This window comes from Aphelocoma coerulescens, chromosome 1 (genome assembly GCF_041296385.1).
Source record: "Aphelocoma coerulescens isolate FSJ_1873_10779 chromosome 1, UR_Acoe_1.0, whole genome shotgun sequence".
NCBI lineage: Eukaryota > Metazoa > Chordata > Aves > Passeriformes > Corvidae > Aphelocoma > Aphelocoma coerulescens.
The window spans coordinates 33,045,388-33,067,875 of NC_091013.1; the positions used below are offsets into that span (position 1 = coordinate 33,045,388).

General features: G+C 36.8%; 1 protein-coding gene across 1 annotated transcript in view; it reads left to right on the forward strand.

Moving 5' to 3' along the window:
• GABRG3 (gamma-aminobutyric acid type A receptor subunit gamma3) overlaps nt 1–22,488 on the forward strand; it is a 312,369-nt gene that overhangs the window by 46,965 nt on the left and 242,916 nt on the right. The gene's annotated exons all lie outside the window — the stretch shown is intronic.

A 22,488-nucleotide genomic window follows, 5' to 3' on the forward strand; every position in this document is an offset into this window, starting at 1 on the left:
TAGAAGTACTTTGAACAGAATCTTTAATCTTCTTCCAAGAAAGCCTCCATTTTATTAGAGACTTGACAGATTCCTAAGAATGTTCATATGCTTTCAATAAGATTATAGATAATGTGATTTTCTTTAGTACTTTTTTAGGAACTCTCTCTATATATAAATCACAATAATAGATAATTAATAAAGTTTTCTATTTAATGCTGATTTGTAAGGATTTTCAATGTTAAAAGTTTCAATGCAGTGTAAAAATGCCAGTTTTCTCCCCTCATATCCAAGGCCATAAGTTGTCCTTTTACACAAATAAGTAAGACTTAAAAAAACTATGCATTATATCTTAAAATTAAGTGTGAGTAATGGGGTTTAATTGAGAGATTCTAGGCAGAATTTTGAATTTTACAGTGCTGTTATAGGTTGAAATTGTGGAGAATTTACACCTAAGTCTAAGGTTTTTTTGAAGTATGGAGGTAGATACTAATGAGACAGAGCAGCCTGAAATTTTGCTGCAAATAGGAACGGTGGGGTCACACTGCATGCTTCTGGTGTTCTGTACCTGGATAACAGGACAGAAATTTTAATTTCTGCCTACTTTCACGCTTTTTATCTAAACTAACTGAAATATCCAAAGTACTGCATAGGCCAGTATAGCAGAAGAATGAATATATGAAAGTGCTACTACAATTATGTAAATCCATATTTCTCCAACATGCGAGTATAAATCAAAATATTTGCCTTTTTCTTCATGCAGTTGTTACAGAGAGAGTCATGGACAGTGCTTTTTAGAAAGACAAACTTACTTACTGGGACCTTAATATAGAATAATGCTCTCATGGGTAGCCAAATCTATTGAGCAGCTGGTCACCAGATGGATGGTAATAAGAGGCTCCACTGCAGGTCCTTATGGTAGTGCTTTCATCTGGATGTGATGAGATTCCTGAGTGGAGTAATGGCTCCACTCAGCTCTGGCTTTGGCCTTTGGTGATCACCCAGCACAGGCATATATCATTGCTGCTGATTATCTTAACTGCATACAAACCCCCTTTCTAAAGACTATTTACAAATGTCTTGACAATTTACAGTGTAATCTATCTTGCAGCACAAACTACTTAGAGGAGGAGCCTTTGGAAGAAAAGGCCAAATTCTCCACCTAGGATGTTAATCAACATATCCAAATTGCTGATATCCCTCAGGAGCTGCCTGAGGGAAAACTGTATGAAGGTCCCACCATGAGAGGGCCTGCAGTAATCTGTCAAATCATCCCTCTAAGCATCGTCCTTAATTCCCTGGGTCATCTGCATGGCCAAGGTAGCTGTACTGGCCTGAGGCAACATATAAACTTGAAACTATGTAATTGCCTGAAATTCCAGTGGTGATACGACTGTACGCCAGGATCCATGAGATTCGTGGCCAGGCAGAGGCATCACTTCAATACAGCCAGAGATCAGCATTCCTGCAAGGTTTCTGGGGCAGGTACATATGGCCATGGGTTGAAATCAGTTGGGTTGTAGATAGAGAGTCCCAGGTGAGGCTGGTCAGGGCAAGTAAGTGCATTTGTGGCTCAGAGGTGCCACAGACCCCAGATGAGACATTTATCGTATGCCGCAGGGGTTTGTGAAATGCTGGAGCAACACTTAGGACTAAAGCCTGTTAATCCACACTGGAGTCTTGTGCTGCAGTTAATGATGGCATTTGTTATACCTGTGATTTATGGTCTCATTTTATATACTGCTGCCTTTGTCATCAATCTATTCTTCACTTCCTTGCAATGAAAGTAATAATATAATGTATAAAAGTTTAGTTCAGGATCTCAGACTGACAATAATAGCTTATTTTTTTTGTTACATGCTACTCAGTTGAGCTTAAGCCCTCACCATTTTTTAGCAGAGCTGGTAATTGTTGCTCTGATTATGCAACTGTCTTCATGCTGCATTGTGGGTTTCATAATGTCCTATTAGTGCTCTGGTTAGCCAGCAGATCTGTCTTGCCACCAGCTGTAGGAAAATACTTTCAGAAAAGTGCACTCCCAGTGGAAGTGATTCAGATTTTAATGAGCAGGATGTTTTATGATCTTTGCTAATAAAAATGAAGCTGGAAGAGAACACTTTCTTGCCAGAATGTGTCTCCATGTTGCTAGAAATTACAGGCTATGCATAAACTGTTGTAATATCAAGCATATTCTGTCAGAATATGAATATGTATTATTCAGTTAAGTGTTACAGTATGACCATATAAATAGTAACAACACTGTGTGTTGAGATGGGAAATCCCATTGTGTATAATGACACCACCAATAGAACAGAATACTGATGTGTCTTAAACACTCGGTGAAAAGTAGTTAGTGACCTCCCTGCCCAGGAACCCTCCACAGGCAAAAGACCCAAACTGTTTCAGGTTCTCTACTTTTCCTCCCAAGTCCCTGAATTCCCAGGGAAATAGGATATATTAAGAACTAGCTGCCTACAGCTTGTGGGCTTACAAAGTATCACTTTGTGGTTTTTTTTCTTCATGACAAAAGCTATTTGAAAGCCCTCTTTCACTTAGAAATAACCTGAACAGTTAATATTTCTTTTAAAACGTATTCCCGAATTGACAACCTGAAACAAATGCTAATGCAAAATTTAGCCTGATTGTTGAAAACTATTTCCAGCTATTAACTTAGATAAGCAATATCTGAGACTGTATTTCTTTTCTGCCTTGCCTTTCCCAGCCCCAAAGAAACATATTTAAAGCAATTCTAATGTCTATGCTGTGGTCATACTCCCAGGTTCCTTCTGAACAGAGTTTGATTTATCTTGCTGTTGGAGCTGAGCCATGAGTCTGTCTTGCTACTTTGTCACAGTGTCTTGCAAAACAACATGGATATGCAAGATAGAGGTCTCTAATAAGCTCAGCAGTTAGCCCAGTAAAATGCCTTGCTATCTTCTTAAATCTTTATTTACTCTCATTCTCTGAAACATAGTATGTTATCTCTCCTGGACAGAAGTTTGGGCCTGCCATAAGTATTTTTCAGTAATATCTATTTATCATTCTTATCTGGATGAAGGATGACCTGTTACTATCTGGAAGAATTTTTAGACATTTTACCTCTGCCAAGGTTTTCAGCATAAAACGTTTTACAACATCTTGTATATTATATGTTCAGCTTAGAACAGTTGCCTGTTTTAGTTCTCCACCTTGTTGTCTGGTAGGTACCATGTGTTTTCTACTAAGTAAGAAGGTGTTGGATATAGAGGATACAGGATAGGTACAATGCTGGTAAGGCTATTCAGACCAAATTAGATTATGGCAGAGGTCTTTATAATCTGTGACTAGTGGAGGAACAAGAGCAACAGTATTTGTAGGTAATGAGGTATAATAAATGTTTTCACGGAGGAACTCTTTGAGTGTTCCATATCCATAAGTAACCTATTGTTAGACTAATACTTCTTTTTTCCTTTTTTATCCCCCTCCATCTCTTAGCTCAACAGCAGTGAAAAGAACCAGATTATAGCTAAACCATAGCATTTGGCCATAAGTAATTGATCAGTGTTTAAAGTACAAAAATACACAAAGATTGGGTAAGCAGCTGAAGGACTGATATGGCAACACTTGTGTTTGTTGTCTGGATGTATTTCTTAGAATTTGATTTGGAATAATTTTTCAGCATATCCTTTTCTTAGTGATAGATTTTATTTTGATAATTTATATAGTTTGTTGTAGTACAGTAACATCTGTATTGTGTTTTCTCTTTGTTTGTGAAGGCTGAATGATTTTATGTCATGGTGTGACCTAGGAGGAGCTGCATACTGTACAGCAGGACATAGCACCTTCATCCTGAGGACACCAGTGGTGTGGACTAAAAGAGTTAGCCAAGAAATGCATTTTCTTATTATTATGCTTGAACATGGGACTGAGACCTGAAGGATTCTAACTATTTAGAGAACCATCATGGTGTTTGGTTTATCTCCAACAGCAGAGCTAACCTAAAACTAGAATTTATTTCTGGTTCTACAGTAGATGCTCAGCTGCAGAAATCCCCAGTATTTTGTTGTTGGGGGTTTTTGTTCTAAAATTGCAGATGTATATTATGTTGTCTCAGAATTATATGAAAAAAAACCTTGTATTCCTACCACAATTTGCTTCCAAGAAACCAGACCTAAGGCATTAGGTTGGAGAATCTAGTGCTGGAGTAAGATGGCATGCACTGTCAAACATTTGTCAGAAGCACATATAACTTAATACACTTCAGCATGGTGGCTCTGGGAACTTCATTTTTTTCAGATGATTTATTACATCTTTGCTGTAGCATTCAGTGTTGAATAAAACTTGGAACCAAAATTGGACTAGCAGTTTGCCCGACATTCATTTTTTCCTAGGGATTCCTCTGAGCCGGAAAGAGTGAGACAGAACTGTGGAGTGGGTGATTTATTGTTTCAGGCACTGCTTTGATCCTGTGCAGCAGAACACTGATCTGTGGGTGGAAGTTTAGTCAGGAACTTGCTTCTTTTGTTTAGAAATCTTCAGGTGATGTTAAGTGAATTCCAATTGATCACAAGTCTGTTACTGTCTCTGCTTCTGAAATGGTATTGATCAAATTATCCCTTTCCAGGAAACAAATTAATTCACATTTTCACTCAAAATGTTTGGTGAGTAGGAATGTATATATTTGAAGACCACTTTCTTTTACTATCATGATCATGTATGAGAATAATTCTAAAGAGAAGGTGGTCAGACAGGTGGTTGTAGAATTGAATCTTTTAATGGAAATCTTCATGTTGATCATCTTTTAACATTTGTGGAGAAAAAATGTGCAATATATTCCACAGTGGCCCCTGAATACCACAGGTGTCACATCTGTGTGATGTACTTGATGACATCTGTCAGGACTCATCTGCTTGCATTATTGAACAACTGAAAATAGAGGCATATTGATCACTTGCTTGAAACTGAAACTCTGTTCCTAATGGAAATCTTTTAACAGAGAGAGCTCCTGTTCACATGAAAACAGAGTAGACATGGGAAGAAAGAAGAGGGAAGGAATAGTGGTGTTTTTCTTCTCTACATAATTTTGAAGCTGATAATAATGGAATGTCCCAGAAACTGAGGAGAGAAGACAGTGTTCTAGATAAAAAGTCATGAAATTATGAAGGAACTTCTGCTCATGGGATTAGCACAGGAGAGAGGAACATGTTATGTAGAAGAAAAATCCAACTTACCAGGCTGACTAAGTAAGGAGAAAGGAAATTAACTAAACAAGAAATTTGGCCTAATTTATAGAAATAACAGCTAGATGCTTCTCTGGAGAGGAAAAAAATATGAATAACAGATGTCTTGGAGGATCTCTGAAGACCCAGTGCTCAAGATTTTTTTGGGAAATTATGTGTGTGGTTTTCACTTTGCCTAGAGTTCCCTTTTAGCTATGGCAATAAAACAAAGGAGCAAATTGTATGGAAAACTTCAGTTAGATTTTATCTTATTTAAGTTCTGACAGCTACCTCTGAATTAGTAATGATATTAAACAGTAGAGAAATAAGTACTTCTGGGTTAGGCATCATTTGATCAGACAGGTAATTTATAATAAGACCAGTTGCACTTTTCAAGGACATATTTTTGTCTGCTGGTTTTCAAGGAAGAGAGCCTTTTAGTTCTGGGAGTCCTTTTAGCATTTGTACCACCACAAACAGTCAGTTGTAAGCCTACAGTGAGGCTGGAGGGGAAAATGAAACTACTGATTAATACGGAAGGAGTGAGAGTACTGAGGAGGGTGGGGAACTAGGTGTTGTCTTGGTGGTCTAAAGATCTTATGTTTGAAGAACCCCATTCCTATCAAGGGAAAACAGAAGGTGTTTGTGTCCTGAAGATGTACCAGAGAAGCCTGTGAAAGTGAGTGTGTTTAGCTGGGTCTACCTGAGGGAGATGTAAGACTAGTTGCATTTCTGTTTTCAGGTTCCCATTTGAAGGCTGTGTATGTGTGTAAATATGAATGCCTGTGCTCCTAGTAGAGCAGAAATCTGCCAGGCATGTGATTGTTTAGAACAGATTATATTGTATTCTTTGAAGACCTCGTGCTGTACCATTTTGTGGCTTCTCTCCAGTTCAGTTAACTTGGACCATTGCTGAAGAAGCCAAGACCAAGGGGCTGATAATTGGTTTGCACTTGAGATCTGCCTAAATACACAATCGGAAGAAAAGAACCTGTATGTGTACCTGTACAGGAACCTGCTTCAGGGAACCAGTGTCAACTTAGCCATAGCAACTTGAATGGTTAACTGAGTGGACTAGGAATGCCATAAGAGACATGAGGTTAAGGTGAAGTCCAAATGTTCTTTATTGATTTTATTTTTCAGACCTGGGTATCAAACCCATTGTATGATTTTAGCAAAACTGCTTACTGAAATTTAAGAAGGATAAAAAAGGTTGATCAAGTGGTTTTTTCTCTTACCACTCTCAACTTCTTAACACTCCTTTAACACAGTATGGTATAAGTGGTTTCCCAAAGAGATTACAGTATTTTCTTCATTCTGCACAAGCAGGCTTGATATTCCATAGAGACTGCACGAAGGTCAGGGCCATTACTTAACAAGTCCTGCTGAGCAAGATGAGAGTCTCATCAAAGCAAAAACTGAACCAGTGATTCAGGATCTAACTCAATAGGAAAAGGACTGAGCCTTAAGCTGAAGACAGGAACATAAATGCAACAAAGGGATGTTGAAGGGAAACAACTTCAGTTCTTTCAATTTAAACACTTATCATTAGTCTAGTATTCTGCAGGTGTTCCCAGGTCTTAAGTAGGCTATATAAAGGCTCAAAATGAGCTTTAAGAAACTTTTACAAGTAAGTGACAAAGATTGTGCTCTGGCATATCGGGTTTATCCTTAGTGTAGCAATCTTCTTTTATGATCCTACTCAAATAATTTCGTTCATATAATCAGTAGTGAGAGTGCCTTTTCTTTGCAGAGCACTTTTTAGGTTTTTGAAGGTCTCTAAGAAATCAGAGGAGTGCAAGTTATGACAATTTGTTGACCTTTTAGGTTCTTCATGGTAACTTAGTTATCAGAGAGCAGCAAAATCCAGTAATATCACAGTTACAGTTAACAGCTCACAAAAAAATGGGAGCCTGAGAGGGCATAGGAAGGGTGTTAAGTCTTAAATAGTTCATAGCCAGCAATAATTGCTTCTGGTTTCATGATGAAAAACTGCATTTGTTTTAAATACAGATGAAGTTGTACAACTGTTTCTCTGGTAAAAATAAGAGAGGAAAACACACAATTGTATCCTTCCCAAAAGTGTCAATCCTTCATCTTTCCCCCCTCCCCGAACACAATATTCTGAATATTTTTTCTCCACTTTGTTCCCTCTTCTGATTTTCTCTCTTGACTCTTTTCCAGATTTACATTTCAGCTTGTTCTTGTCAGTTCTTAAATAATCTGAAGCCCACCTTGCCTGTTCCTGAAGTTAGAGTCTGACACCACTCTGGCACTGCAGTTAATGTTGGTGCCTTTTCTATGAAGGTTCCCGAAGCAGTGCTTATCTGGCTGTGTGTAATGTGTAGCCAGAGAAGCCATAGATCATGCTAGACCTCCATCTACAGGTCTCTTGCCCTCACTGTTGTCAGAATCCTCTCACACATACTTGTGGGATTCTTCTGGATGGCAACTTCATAGCATTTTTTGTCTAGGAGGCATTACAATAGGAATTAAAAATCAGTCAGAAAACCTCACATTGTGTTGGATGCTCTTGTTGCCTGTAGAAGATGATCCATGTACCAATGGCACTGGATTTTCATCCCACAGTAGGAAGCCTGTTTTGTTGTAGAAGGCATAATAGATCAAATAAAAATTGGATAGGCCTTAAACCCATGACTGGACTTCTGTCATATATGGTTACATTAATTTAAAGAAACTGTGTGGCAGGCACGGCTCCTTCTGCTGTTTCTTCTACTGGGCACCTGAGTCATGTAGTGAACTTTCACTGCCTGGGACATTAGGTCAGTGGCTTTATCAGGTGACAGTGATGACCATGTCAGACTAATAGAAATATTTAGGAGCTGGCTAGCTGTGGGTACAGTCCTAGTAAGATCTCAGTATTATAGTGAGGTAAAACCCCAATGCACAGTACTGCCACAAGCCACCTTTCCTTTCTCTTTCATTTCATTGGAAAGATAATAATGGAGTAATAGTCTGCTTGGGTGAGGTGTGAGGTCTAAATGACAAATGACTCACACCACAGAGAGTTTTGTTGTGGATGCTACCTGGTGTAGCAGGGAAACCTCATAATAGTCAGCTAGTTTCTGGAGGGAAGGGTGGCAAAGCATTTAGCATTCAATAGACATGTGCTATAGTTAGCTAATTCTTCTGATCAAGTCGCAGGAGATGACATGGCAGCTTTATTTAGCAATATAAAGAGACATTTTGTACACTGCTGTGTTTAATACCCCAAGTTCTGAACTACAGATGAACAAAAAAATTTGTTTCTGTCTAATAGCCTAATGTTCTTAGTTTTATAGATTGTGAGGTACTTTTCAGACTAATGAAGCTAAAATTTGGGGGGAGAGGTAGGGGCTGGTTTCTTTCCTCCCCTGCTCCTTCCCACTGGGGGATTGTTGGTTGTATTAATCCTGCCAAAAAAATAGAGCTTTCTCACTGGAGACAAAGAAGCTAGGAAAACTAGGTGTATGTGTGTAATTCTAGCTTTTTCAGAAGAAAAGCCTTGGGAAAAAAGCTAATCTGCTTTATACATGTTCACAGTATTTGTGGTTTATCACTTGAATTGATGCTCAAAACAAAGATGACAAAGATGACAAGCAGGTTTTTCCAGAGGTTATCTAAGATTTTGGGTTCAGTTCAGTTAGAAAGACCATCAATATTAAGCTCCTTTAAATCAACTTCTTGACTGTTCTCCTTAAATTGAGAGTCTTGGTAGAATAAATCCATCAATGCAAGATTGAGTAGCTTTCAGTACAGGTGTGTACATAAATATTTAAAGGTAAAATGGGTCAAATAAATAACAAAGAGTTCCTAGAATGGATACATGTGCCTGAGACAAGAAACTCAGAATAGATTATTAAATATCTTTTTGAAAAGACTGTTAATAAGCTGCCTAAATAATTTCTTGAATCAAGTCAAGTAAAGCACAACAGCAGTAACAAAATAGCTCAACCTGCACTATTGTGACATGAAAGACCCAGTACAAAAGATCCCAGAACAGGGCTGTGCTGGTGCCATGACTTCTGCCTTACAACCAGCATGACTCTGGAATCAGAGTCATGATGAAAGCACACAGATCTGACATTGCTCTAGTGACCGGCCTTTTAACCTAAGGCAACAAAAAGACTGAAGGGGCCATGGGAGAACAGGTATTCCAGCACTACAAATCTGGGGTGAATATGTAAATTTGCAAATTCTGTTTAATCAATTTATCAGAAATTCAGACTTCACAGTCCACATGGGAGTACAGTGTCCAACATCCAAAGGGCATTTGTCAACTAACTGCCCATAATTATGCTTGTAGGTCCTGGATGTTGCTTGTTATATGCTAATTGAGTGCCTCTGGGTAGCTGCCAGTGGTGTTAATTTATCTTAAAATCCCTTCACGGTTTAATTACCTTTCAGACCTCCAGGCATTACTGTTATCATAGAAGAACTTTGGGTGGCATGCCTGTCTTCAGATCCAAGCCATTTATAAACCCCCTAAATGTTTCATCTATGGTAATAATCTAGATTCTTTGTAGAGCCGACTGAGAGAAAAGATTCATTTCTCTCAAGGTATCCCTTTTAGACACCCGTTTTAAATATTCAGAAGGAAATGTTTATGCAAACTAATCTCTTTTTAAATTGTCTAAGAGGCATATAGGTGCTAAAAATCTCAGGCAGCTGAAAGAAATTCATTTTTGGCTACTACTCTTGCTGCAGAATGCTGTGGAAATCAGGGAGAATTATTTTTATAAGCAGAACTTGCAACTACAAGCAGTCACTCAGTATTCTCAGTAATCTCTTTGAAAAGAACTTAATTTTGAAAATACTGCATAAATGTTTTAGGGCATAAAATATGCATGTATTTGTATACTTTTCAGTGTTAAAAGTTACTTCAGGTGGACATGATGCTAGAAACGTTGCCATCTCTCAGTCTTGGCTAGTAAGCATTTTAACTCACACAGACTTGTTCATGTAAGTCAAAAGAAATGATGCTATGGTTTGAGGTGAACAATAATTACTTTCATGTTTGAATTAATGTTTAATTGTAAAATAATAGACTGGAATTTGTTTAACCTTAAACATTTAGATGTACTAAGAGACCAAGAATGAAAGCATCATTAAATAATGAATTTATCTATTTGAAAACAAGAGCACACTCAGGGGCCATATAGGTAATTGGAAAACTGTAAATCTAGAAGAGCTGGATTGCAAACATGATGAGAAATTCAAGCCAAATTCCTGAAACTCCAAGGGAGACCATATGAAATATGAGTAGTGTTTTCTTCCTTAAAATAGATCGTTCTATTAATAGAAGCCTGAAGAGATGCATCCATGCTGAAATGCTTTGGCTTGACATCAAATGTAGTTTGCTCTCTGACATTTGGAAATATCTCTCAAAATGATGTTAATGTTGACTTTGGATGCATTAGAAATTCTTTTTACTGGGATGCTTTTGATGCTTTTGCACTTGTTACGGAGGAATACTGAGAAGATGTTATTATGAATAATAAGTAAGGTTTTAGACTAGTATCTACATTGTTTTCTTCCTACAAAGGATATAAAAATGTATTGAGACAGCAGACTCCTACAGAACACAATTAATTAATTTGTAAAATTACCTACTACTTTTATATTCAGATGAATACAAGTATGAATCTGAAAGGGTAAACACAGCTGTGTCTGGCTCTACCTAAGAATTTTGCAGTGCAAATGATGGATAGTTTCCTCCTAAAACAGGAGTATGTTTTTCACTTTTTTCATTTTTCATTGATCTCTCCTAGAGGACTCTTGAAAATATTAGTTTCAGCTCTGACTGCTCTGTTTCTGTTTATAGTGCTGCCAAACACAGGAGCATTTTACTACATAACTTTGAACTCCTGAGCTTTGAGTGACATATACTGCTTGTACATTACTTCCCTTTGCTCTCTGTGATCAGGGTATTTGTGCATCTGTAACGTTTTTCTTTTTTCTTTTACAACAAGAAAGCAACACTCACTTTTTTTAGGGATGTTGCAATCATGTGTTCTAGCTGTGTGTTTTTTCACCTTAATAATTTTTGACACATGAACCAAGCCTTTTGCATTCACCAGAATGTACTGCTATCTCTGGAAGGCATGGATTATTGAAGTGAGTGCTCAGGATGTTATGCTATGACTGTAAATGTGCATTTAGATTTATTTATTTAGATAATGCAACTCTTTCACCATGAGGAGCATGATTAAATGGAATAAATACTTGTGTGGGTTTTTTTCCATGGCCTTAACAATCAGCTGGGAGATGAAAGACGCAGAACACTCCACCAAGTGCAGTGTTGAGAATAAAGATTAAATGGAGAGTATAAATTCTGTGGCTTGTTTAATCTTTCTGCTTATTATGACAGTCATCGTCTGGGGCTACCAAACAAGAGGTAGCATTCTGCTTCTCCTTCTCCCCTGTGCATTTGATACCACCGTGAAGGGACAATTTTTGGACTGACAATGCTCACTATATGTTTTTATTGCAATCTCAATAAAATTAATTCAAAGTGTCTGTTAGCAGACACTGCTCTTAGTGACATGAAAAATAACATGCTAGAGAAGACACTCTTGTTGAAGTTTGATACAAATTCAGAGCTATTTTTGGAGACACTGAAAACTCCAGGCTATACCCTCTTTTGGTCCTGCCAGGAAAATAACATGGATAAAAGTCTGAGTGAGGTGACAGGTTCTTTGCCATGATGCCCATCATCTCCTGTGTTGTCACATTTTTGTCCATAAGGCTAGAAATACTGTCTTCACTTCCTTAGTTTTCTTGTTCTAGGAACATGTAGCTGTAGAAAATTAGTATGCTGAGAGAAAATCATCTCAAACAAGGGCCTTGGAAAGGCTTACTGCTACAGTTTGGGGGATATCAGGAGATACTTAGACACCTGTTTCTTTCAGGAGTTCTCGGTGTTTGCCAGGAACATTCTTCCTTAGGTGATAGGTGCCTCTGCATGTGTATTAGGCAATCCAGGTCAGTCTACCTTGATGCTGTATGAAATAAAACATTTACTGCTAACAAAAAGAAAATAAAAAAACCATTAATAACAACTTCTAGATATTTTGCTACAAAATTAGTACTAAGTAATTAAGAGTAAAGAGAAGATAATCCAGGCTCATGCTTCACACTGCCTTGTTTGTGCCTTGTCCAGAAATCTTCACACTGTCAAAAATCTCTAAGAGAAAAAATTAGGATTAAAGTTAGGCTATTTTAATTTAGCACCAGTGGACTTTAAATGTGATTATATTTAATGCTGTGTGTTTATTATACAATGTACTTCCTTACACAGTCTGTAAAAAGCACTGTCATGTGCCCTTCTCTAAGCACTGTAATGGGTAATACCAGTTACAGTACATATTAGTTAAAGTCAATTGAAGTTTGATTTAGATGTTACTTTCTGTGTTGGTAAGAGTCTGTTTTTCTGATCAGTTCTTTGATTTTATTTTTCTTTCCAGAGAATATAAATATTGTTAAAACTGGGACTATTATAATATGTATTTACTCCCTGCATTTTCTTTACTTCTGATGTGCCAACTGTGGAAAAGGCTGTCCAAAAATACAGGCTCTAAACTTTTCTGTTGATTGCAAGGGTAAAACTGGATTATGTCACTCTTGTTTTGTCAGCTCCATTTTTTACTTTTGTCTTTCATATTTAATCTTCACATTCTGTTTTCTCTGTTTGGAATTTCTTCAATTTGAAATAGTCTCATTAGGAGTCAGATCACAGACTAATAAGGCATTCTCTCATGCTTATTTCTATCTATTAAGCATTCATTTGGAGCTAAATGACCAAGTATAGATTCCTTGAAAAATGTCCATAAATGCAGTCAGTTGTCAGTCACTTATCATCCCATGTAATACTCCCCATAGACCCCATGGTAATCAAAAAACCTTAGAGAAACTGACAGTAGGAAAGTGATTGACAAAACTCATATTGGTAAGCTCCTTATGCTGAATAACAACACCTGTTTGCTATTTTCAGGATTTATGTTCCCTTTATTTGGAGGATTGCTAGCAAACATCCTCAGTGTCCAGGAAAGTCAAAGTGGTTCTGGGAGATTCAATTCCTGAGAAGACTGGAGGAAGGTGTATTCATTTTTTATGTAATTATGTTTCCTTTGCTGTTGTTTTTAGAGGTAGATGAATGTAAATGAAGTCTGTTAAAAATAGAAGTCTGTGCCATACACTAGTAGTCTGCCAGCAGATTAATTACTTGTATTTGATTTTGAGGGTTGAGTACTGGTAATTATTGGAATGTAATAGCCATAGTGTTCTCTTGCAAAAATGACCAATAGCCATCATTTAGCTCTGGAATGTCTAGCTTATGTCTGTGACATCAAAATGTCTGAAAACATCATTCATTAAAGCCAGTGGTGTGGGTGAGGGTCTGTAGTGACACAGAGTCCCCAGGCAGGTGCAAAGGAGAGCCACTTTATTGCAAAAACCTGGCCTTTTTAAGCAGTCAGCCAGTTATCAGTTAGTTTTAAGGCACAACAAACATAATTCAACTAACCACCATACACTACAATGTGAACACACAATGGTTATATAACATGTTTTTCTACCCCTAATTCAGCTGTGTCTATTTCCCACAGTCTTCTTCTACTTAGCCAGAGTAACAGGCCTGAGACATGACTTTACAAAGCCTTCCCTTTATAAAAGCTTTACTTATTGGTAACATAATAGTGCTTAAAAAAACTTTGACAAGTAGCTCCGGTGTATTTCCATCAAAAAAAACCAAAAAATGCAAGCACACAAGAGTTTAATTAAATATTGATGTACTATTTAAATTTTTTATCATGTTTGAATTTGAAGTTTGAATTGAAAAAGATTGAACCTCCAAAATGAAAATCTGCATATTAGAACCTGAAAGTATGTCAGAAATGTAAGTATGTAACAGGAATTTTGAGCTGTTTTCAGAGTATTGTTTTCCTAGACACTGTACTTCTCTTTATCTTAAAACATTTCCTGGAAATCCATCTGTTAGATTAGGATTGGACTCATATTTTATATTTTTACTTTCTAGATGATAGTGTTCCTTTTATTTTAGGTATTGCAAATGTAATGTAAAAGAGTAATTCTTGATTTGGGCTACAATACACATGACAGTGAGAATTTGTGTCTGGTCATATACTCTTCAGAGTCTGGAAGGACTGAAGGCCCTCACTTTTCTGATACTATTAAGCTCCCACAGGACTTAAGAGCAATTTACTGACATAATGTTAATGGTGAGTCAATACCTTCCCGGGGGCAAAGAGGGAAAGGATAAGGAATAATAATGCACACAAGTAAAACTACCACAGAATTATATTTCTTTTCTGGTGCACAAATCAGTCGATCAATTTCAGAATTTAAACTGTCTGAGACAGGTTAAAATCTCAGCCACTGTTCTACAGCTACATGAAACAATGCTGTTGGGGACAATTCCTAGGAAGAACTTATGATTTTATCAAACACTTGGATTTTCTTCTTTTTTTTTCTAATGGAAATAAATTCTTATAGTAACATCGTGTAAAAAATATTGGCACTGGCAAAGATTGCTTGAGCATTTCAAAGAAAGGAAAACATCAGACTTCATAAATATTTGTTATGTTTTTGCCTTCACTGAATGAAAATCTGTTTTTATACTTGATAGAATGACACTACAGTTTCAGATTAACTCTCCAAATTGAATTCTTAGTTACTGTGTTTTAGGCATTTGCTGAACAAGTTCCTGCTTTAACCACAAATTTCAGAATAGTGCTTTTTAATTTTTAATTCTCCTTCAATAATGAGGAATAAGAAGTATGACTAGTTCCCAGCCAAGCATTTGACCAAGTATTTAGCCACATATGTTAATATTTTTTGTGTAATGAGTAGTATAGTGCTTTTTCTTCCCATACTTGAACAATGATTCTAGCAATCCATGACTCAAGACTTTGTAAGACTTTGGTGATACATACCAGTAAAGTCTAAGAAATAAGAGAATCTGTCTGATCAGTCTAGTCATTATCAGCAGACAAATAATCCTGTCAAAATAGACCAATGCATTTTAAAATGGCAAAAAGATAAACTGAGGACAATGTATTATTGGAAAGAAAAAAACCCAGGAACTTTATTGATGGAAATTCAGGAAAGTTTCAAGGTTACCCTGTCACAGAGAAACCACTGGCAAGTCAGTAATTCACCCATAGTTAATAGTTTGCCTGTTATAAATAACATTTTATAGATGGTTAATCCTCATTTTTTTCATGGTCTAGCAGCTATTTCCAATGGCTTTCAGCTACGTTTGAGTACAGACTTGGGAGATGAAAATTTGCTGGCTAACAGCATGTTTTCACTGTAGCACCTGGGGATTTTGGTTAAAAGAGATCATACAATTCTGTAATGACTTGGGGGAGGGTGTTCTGCCCAATTCATTCAGTGCAGTTAAGGATGTGAAACTGCTGAATTTTTTAAATGTTCTGTCATTCACCCACCAGCACACATAGAATTCATCACATATGATCTTCCCTGTCAGAAAGAAGATAGAGAACTTGTCAGAGAAGATAATTCTTAACTACTTCAGTCTCTAAAGGCAGTAAGAGTGTCTGAACTGGGACACCATCTGTTCAGCTGAGGTGGTTTCTCAGCTGAGCTGTGACTGTGCTGCAAAGACCTGGTCAATGTGAGTTATGGCTGTTACTCATCTTGTGGGGATCTGTTTCCTTTGAAAGACATCAGGATTCAGGAAAGACTTATTATTTGCCTAAGTCCTACCCTGCTGTGGATACAGGTAGGATATATGCTCAGACTTTAGAAGCTTGGAAACATTGCCAAGCTCCCAGAGTTATATACTGCTTTAATTAAGTATTGGGCATCCAAGTTCTCCTCTACCAAGACCCAAGACAAAGAGGAACTGAGAGGTGAAGAGGTTGCACAGCCCATTTAGGGAGTTTTGACTGTGGTAGCTGTAACAGTAGCAATAACTGTTAAAGAAAACTGAGTGACAGTTTGGCTGAAATGGAGAATAAAGAAGAATACTGCAAAAATTCCAGAAAAGAAGCCATTAGCAGGAAAGGGATAAAGACCTTGACCAATGGTAACTTGTCACCTTTATCTTAGCATGTTTCAAAAGAACGTAAGAGAAACTGAGGCAAGGAATGAAACACATTTGACTAAAGTTAAGCCATTCCTGTGCTGCTTATAGTACAGAGGGATTGCTTTCACACTTCTGGCAAAGATTTTTAATTGTGTGTTCACCAAGGATGTGAAAGACTGTTTCATTGTGTCTGTGTTGCAAATTTAAAGAGGGAAATATGGTAGCATTTCGAAATTTTCGCATTCATTTTGCAGGAATTCCCATTCATTTTACTGAAAATACAGTGTAGTCCACAAAAGTGCCTCTCACTTTCTTCCATTCCTCTTTCAATTTCAGTCTTTGTTCTAAACCTCTTGGCAGGTTTGGAAGTTTACCTGGGCAAGACAGTCACTGAAAAATCTAGTACTTTGGTGAAAAATCATATCTTCAGATGTCAGTAGTGCCCCAGTATGCTCATCATCTACGTGTGATATTTGATAGAGTTTTTTGCAGGAAGAGTTTGGGGTTTGTTTGTGTTTGTTTGTTTGTTTGTTTGTTTGTTTTTATTTTAAAGGCTAGTTGCTAGGTATTTGCCATATTCAGTGCAAATTTGGTACAGGCTAAGTATTAGCTCAAAATTTAATTCTGTGAAGGAGATGCTACTGTTAATCTTTAGTTATAACTGGTATTTTCTCTTCCATTTCTGCTAAGGTATATTTTAAGATTTGCTATGTTTTAAGATAGCATGTAACAGAGTATTATTCAAAGAATACAATTTCAGAAACTGTGATGTAGGAATTTGACAATACAATCCTGTGTTTATAGTGGGAAATATAGTCAGTGTATTGGGTTTTTTCAGTGGTGTGTCCAAGGGGATTGATGAGTTAACTTGAACAGTAGATTGAAAGCCTACCTTGCACAGTGATAATGGCAGCTCCTCCCTGTCACTGAGGAAAACATCCTGAACTTACGGAGTCTAAAGATATGCGCTTATTTAAATACTTGTGCACCTTTTCACGGTAGTGACATTTCTAATGTTGTAAACAGAAAAATGTTTAGAAACTTTCTTGTATTTTTTTTTCTGTGTGTAAATCCTAAGCTCTTCATGAAAGCTCTTCTTTCTGTAGGTAGCAGAAATTGAGATGGTAGGATATAATAACTAAACTAATCCAAATAATTTGTGAAATAGTGTTTTCAGTCAAAAAAGCTTTTTTATTAAGTTAGAGATATTAGTTACCTTTGACTTCCCAGTATTGACTGACAACAATCTGCAAAACAAAATCCAAGGTAATTGCTATTATTTGTACCAATGAAGTATTTCCATGTTTGGGATACCATGTTCAAATTTTTCTAACTTTCAGATTATAAGTAGCTGAAAAGAAGCTCAAAGGAAGAATTAAAAATAATTTTTAAAAACATCTATTAAGTTCTACAAGTGATTTATCTAACCTCTAATATAAATAAATATTTTTTTTCCACAGGGAAAAAATGGTGACCACTTAGTTCATCTGGTAAAAAAACCCAAAAAACAAACCCTACCACTCCTACCCCAGCCCATTTATGATTGAGTATATGAGTAACAGTCTTTGTCCTTTAATTCCAGTTTCAGAACATCCTCCTTGTTCTGTTTGATGTGTCCATATAAAAGAGCAATTCGTTGGACTTCATTTTCTTGCCACAAGTTCACATAAAATAAAAAGAAACAGTGTGTTTCAGATGATCTGAAGAGGGGCTGTATAGAAAACTGCAATAAGCAAGAAGAAATCAGGTCTGAAATAGAGATGATTTAGAAGCTCAGAATGCAGATCTAGGATTAAAAACTACAGAAGCTTTAAAAACTGTTCAGCCTATTTATTGAGAAAACTAAGATAAAGTCCTTCATTTTGAAAATGTTCCTGCATAACACATTTAATTGTATTTTGATCAATGCTGACTTTTCACACTTGCTGATTTTTTTGAAACTTCAGCTCCTTGCTGGGTGTAAATGTAGCTTTGGAACACTTGCATTTAATACTAGCAGGTGATTTATCCAGCAGCATCAATGATAGCTAAAACTGAAGGAAAATGGTTTATGATATAAATATGGGTTTAGGAGCATTAGTAGTTGAAGCTCTTGAAATGGGATGGTTTGGAACTCTTTGAGCTCAAAGAGACTCTGCTCTGTTTATTTGTTTTTTCTTTCTCCCCAAATGGATGCTTGCAAGAAGACAATGTTCCAGAGCTACAGCTTTGGCCATTAAACAAGACATTCAGTGCCCTTATTATCCAGAATAAAACTTTTACATGCTCTCCTTTGTCACTGAGAGTCAGCACTGCATGTATAAATTGCAACAGGATTACACTGCTTTTGGGAGTGTTTTGGGGTTTTTTGATGCTCTCGCAGTTTTCTGGGAGACAGGAATGTGGTATGAGAGAGGTTTCTTTCATAATCTTTATCTACATGTCTCTCCTCCGTTACAGTCCTTATATAGTTTGTCTTTTCTCTGCATATATTAGGCTTATGTTCTTGGACACATGCTTCAATGAAGTCATTCCTTGGCAAAAATATGCTTATTTCTCAGTAGTTCATCATTTCAGGTTTACTGGTCCTAGGACACTATGCAATTCAAAGAATCCTTCTGAATGTTGGCATTTTAGCAGGAGAAAAAATGCAGGAGTGTAGCAAGTGAAGAGTGATTAAGAGATGAACATACAACTTCTAAGACATCATTACATCTGAAGTCACAGACCCCTGCTCTGATGGTAGAAAATGGAATTTGTCTCTGAGGGATCTAGGTTTTGTTCTTCAGGTCAGGAACAGTGCTTGTTACTACTGGTGAAAACTGTCTGGGCAGCTGACATGACCTGGCAGTAGGCCCTTTATTACCTGAAGAAAAAGCTTGTGAAATCCTGTATGATGCTTGACCTGTGGGTCCTGTGCATGTCTGTGGAGAGATCCTATTTCTGATGCATTAGAAACGTTGTAGGGCTACTTCTCCTTTTCTTCCCATGAAATGTGCAACAGGCTCACAATGCCTATAGCAATATCTCTCTCCGTTGCTGCAATAATCAAAAAGATGCTCAAGCTGCACTTGAGTGCACAAAGAAATTTATGATGGAGGAAAATTGTGTTCTTTCTGAATCTCCTGCTCTGCCAACTTGTCTGCAGTTGAATAGGATGACTTGCAGAGTGGTGCTAGTGTTTTTCACCACGGAGAAGCAAAGAGAGTCTTGTTCCTGCCTCAAAAGGCCAGTGCTGTGAGGTACTGCTACTGGTGATCAGCTTTCCACAGTAGGTGTTTGTTCATTGACTTTTATCCCAGTGTTCTGCATGGGGCAGCATCATTAGTTCAGTCAGAAAAGGAGCACACAAAGAAAATAATAAAACATGGCAAAAAATTAGGAAAAGTATTGAGGTTATTAAAGATTAAAAAGGGGGTTTAATTGTGTTATGAAAATAAAAGTACATCTTATAAAGCCAATTAGTTAAAAACTGGCCATGGAAATTAATTAGTAATAATTTTTGCTTTTCCTGTTTAGTTTGAATTATTTTAAAACTAGTTTTTTAGGCTTGGGGCAGGGGGGACTGGATCAAAATAATCTGTGGATCAAGGTTTATGATCCTCTTCAAAAAAAACTTCATCATTTCCTACTAGGAGATACTGTGTTAGATTGACAAAAGTGTAGACATATAATTCTTTAATTATAAAACTTCAAGAGCTCCTAATCCTCCCAGAATTGTAATCAGGAGATGCCACAATCAATTTCTGTTGTTCTTGTGATGATACATGGGACTTTAATTTAAATTGGTAACTCTTTCCTCCAATCACTTGAAAGGGAACCTGGCAGCATGGTCAATTAAATTCAGACTTCTGTAAATTATTTTTATTGCTCATCATTCATTCAATAGCACCCTGATGTATGTAGGCAATATCCTAGTAGGCTTTGGGGATGTAGATTTTAATCATTGCAAGTAGCCAAGGAATTTAACGACTTAATGACAAGTCTCCCTGTTTTAATGGAAGCTGTGTGCTAATTAATGAGTGCAGGTAGTTTGTCAGCTTTTTAAGAGACATTGATAACTAGGCTGCATTTGCCCTTTGGGAATGTGAATAATTGACTAAGTTTGTCTTCCAGATCAAATGAATTGAGAGAAGTGGAAAGATTGCTGCAGATTAAGAAAATGCTATGATTTTTCTTTTAATAAAACAAAACCTCAGAGTTTTATGTTCAACTGAACAACAACAAAAATCTCCATTTGGTCCAATCTAAAATAGTTCATTTCAGCTATTAATTTTAAAACATCAGTGCATTAATGGGAAACAAAAGTCTAAGTTTACTGTACTTAGAGTGCAGGAAACCACCTTCTTTTTCCCTTTGTGCAGTAACTGAAGAGGTTGGAGAGGTGAGGTTAGAGGTAAGATTTGGGACAAGGCCCTTCCAGGGTTTGATGGCTTTAGCAGGAAAAATGTGGGAAGATTAACTAACTAAGAAGATACAAGAAAACTCTGGTCTCTGAATTTCTCTTCCAGGATATAGAGTGGTAATTTGCAGTAGGCACAAAACAAAGTCAAGTTGTACCTTTTCCATGAAAATAAAATTGATTCACAATTTCAGCTTTCACTGCTACATACAAATGTGTTCATATCTATAGTTTTATCATCAGAATACAGTAGATACTGGAAAATTTCCCTTTACTCTGCTTAGTTTTTCTGTAAATGTTTTGAATACTCTTCTTTTGTCATATGCTTGATTCCAGCATATCCCAGAACACCACTCTCCATCTTGGCTAAGATTTTTTTTTTCTTTCTGAAGTTTCTCCTTCTTTCATAGAACCACATAATGATTTGAGTTGGAAGGGACCTTCACAGATCATCTGGTCCAACCCTGCTGCCATGGTTTCTCAAAGGCCCATCCAAATGGGTCTCAAGTCTCTTCACCTTTGAAACTTTGAAACTTCAAGTCTCCTCACCTTTTTTAGTTTCATTCGTGAATCTATAAAAACTACATCCCATAAGGATTTCATGTAATTTGTCTGTTGAATACTGACTTCACTCCAACTGAAATCAGGTGAAAAGCCCTTACAGAAATTTAGAAAGGCATCACAGGAACAATAATTGATTTTACAGCAAAGTTTGGCAAGCCTGGAAGGCTGTAACCCAAAGTAATTTGTGCTGCTAGCTGATCCTCAAACTATTCTCTTTGCATCTTATCTCACTGCTAAGAATTTTGTTTACATTACTTCTAAGATGAGTTTGTTCTTCATGCAAATCACAGGCAAGCATAAATATTCAATGGTTTAGGCTTGCTTTTACTGTAGATTGTCATTCAGTACTGCAACCAATGAAGATACCCATTTTGTAGGAAAATATAATCTGAAATAATTATTCTTGGAATTTTCTTCTACAACATTTATTAAATATTTACAAGTCGCAATTAGCTTGTGGGTTTTTTTCTTGTTTTTTTGAACAGAAAGGGAAAGCAGAAGGGGAAAAAAGTCTGAAGGCTTTTCCAGCACTGAGTGTGCATAGCATTTTTGAGGGGCAGATAAAGCCTATGTTGTTCAGGAAAATCTTCCTAACAATCGAAACAATGAAAAATTATTTGAAGGTAGTGTTTTTATAAGAATGTATATATGGAATGAACTAAAAAAGAGTTTAGAGGTTTTTATCCAAGCTTCAAAGACAGACAGCATGTGACACCTGAACAAGACCAGAAAAGAACCTCCACTGATCCTGAAGTAGTCCTACTTGCTGACCTTGGATGTATAAAGATTCTGCTAGTGTGGAGTAAATTAGGGAAAAAAGATAGTCAGCAAGAGGGCTCAAGAATCTGGGGATTCTGGTGGAACCATCTTGAAGACCTGTGGAGTATAAGTGACTGCTACTTTGCAGATCATTTATTGAATGCTCTACTTTTACTTTTGTTGTATCACTTTTTCTTGTTATAGAAATACTGTTGCCGTTCACCCCATTGGTTCTTAGAGACTGCTGCTGTCATTATTTTATTTTATTTTATTTTATTTTATTTTATTTTATTTTATTTTATGAAGATAAAGGTCTCCTCCCTTAAATGTACTACCACAGTAAGTAAATTGTTACAGCGCCAAAATATGAAAAAGCAGGATATTTTTTTAGATGATGAACAAAGGAGCAGACAAATGTAGTCCTGTGAAACACATCAGCTGCTTTTTATGAAGTCCTTTAAAAATAAAATAGTCCTAGTCACTCTTTTCAAAAAATGTGCTTGGGAATACAATCTATAAAACAACAACAATAAAAA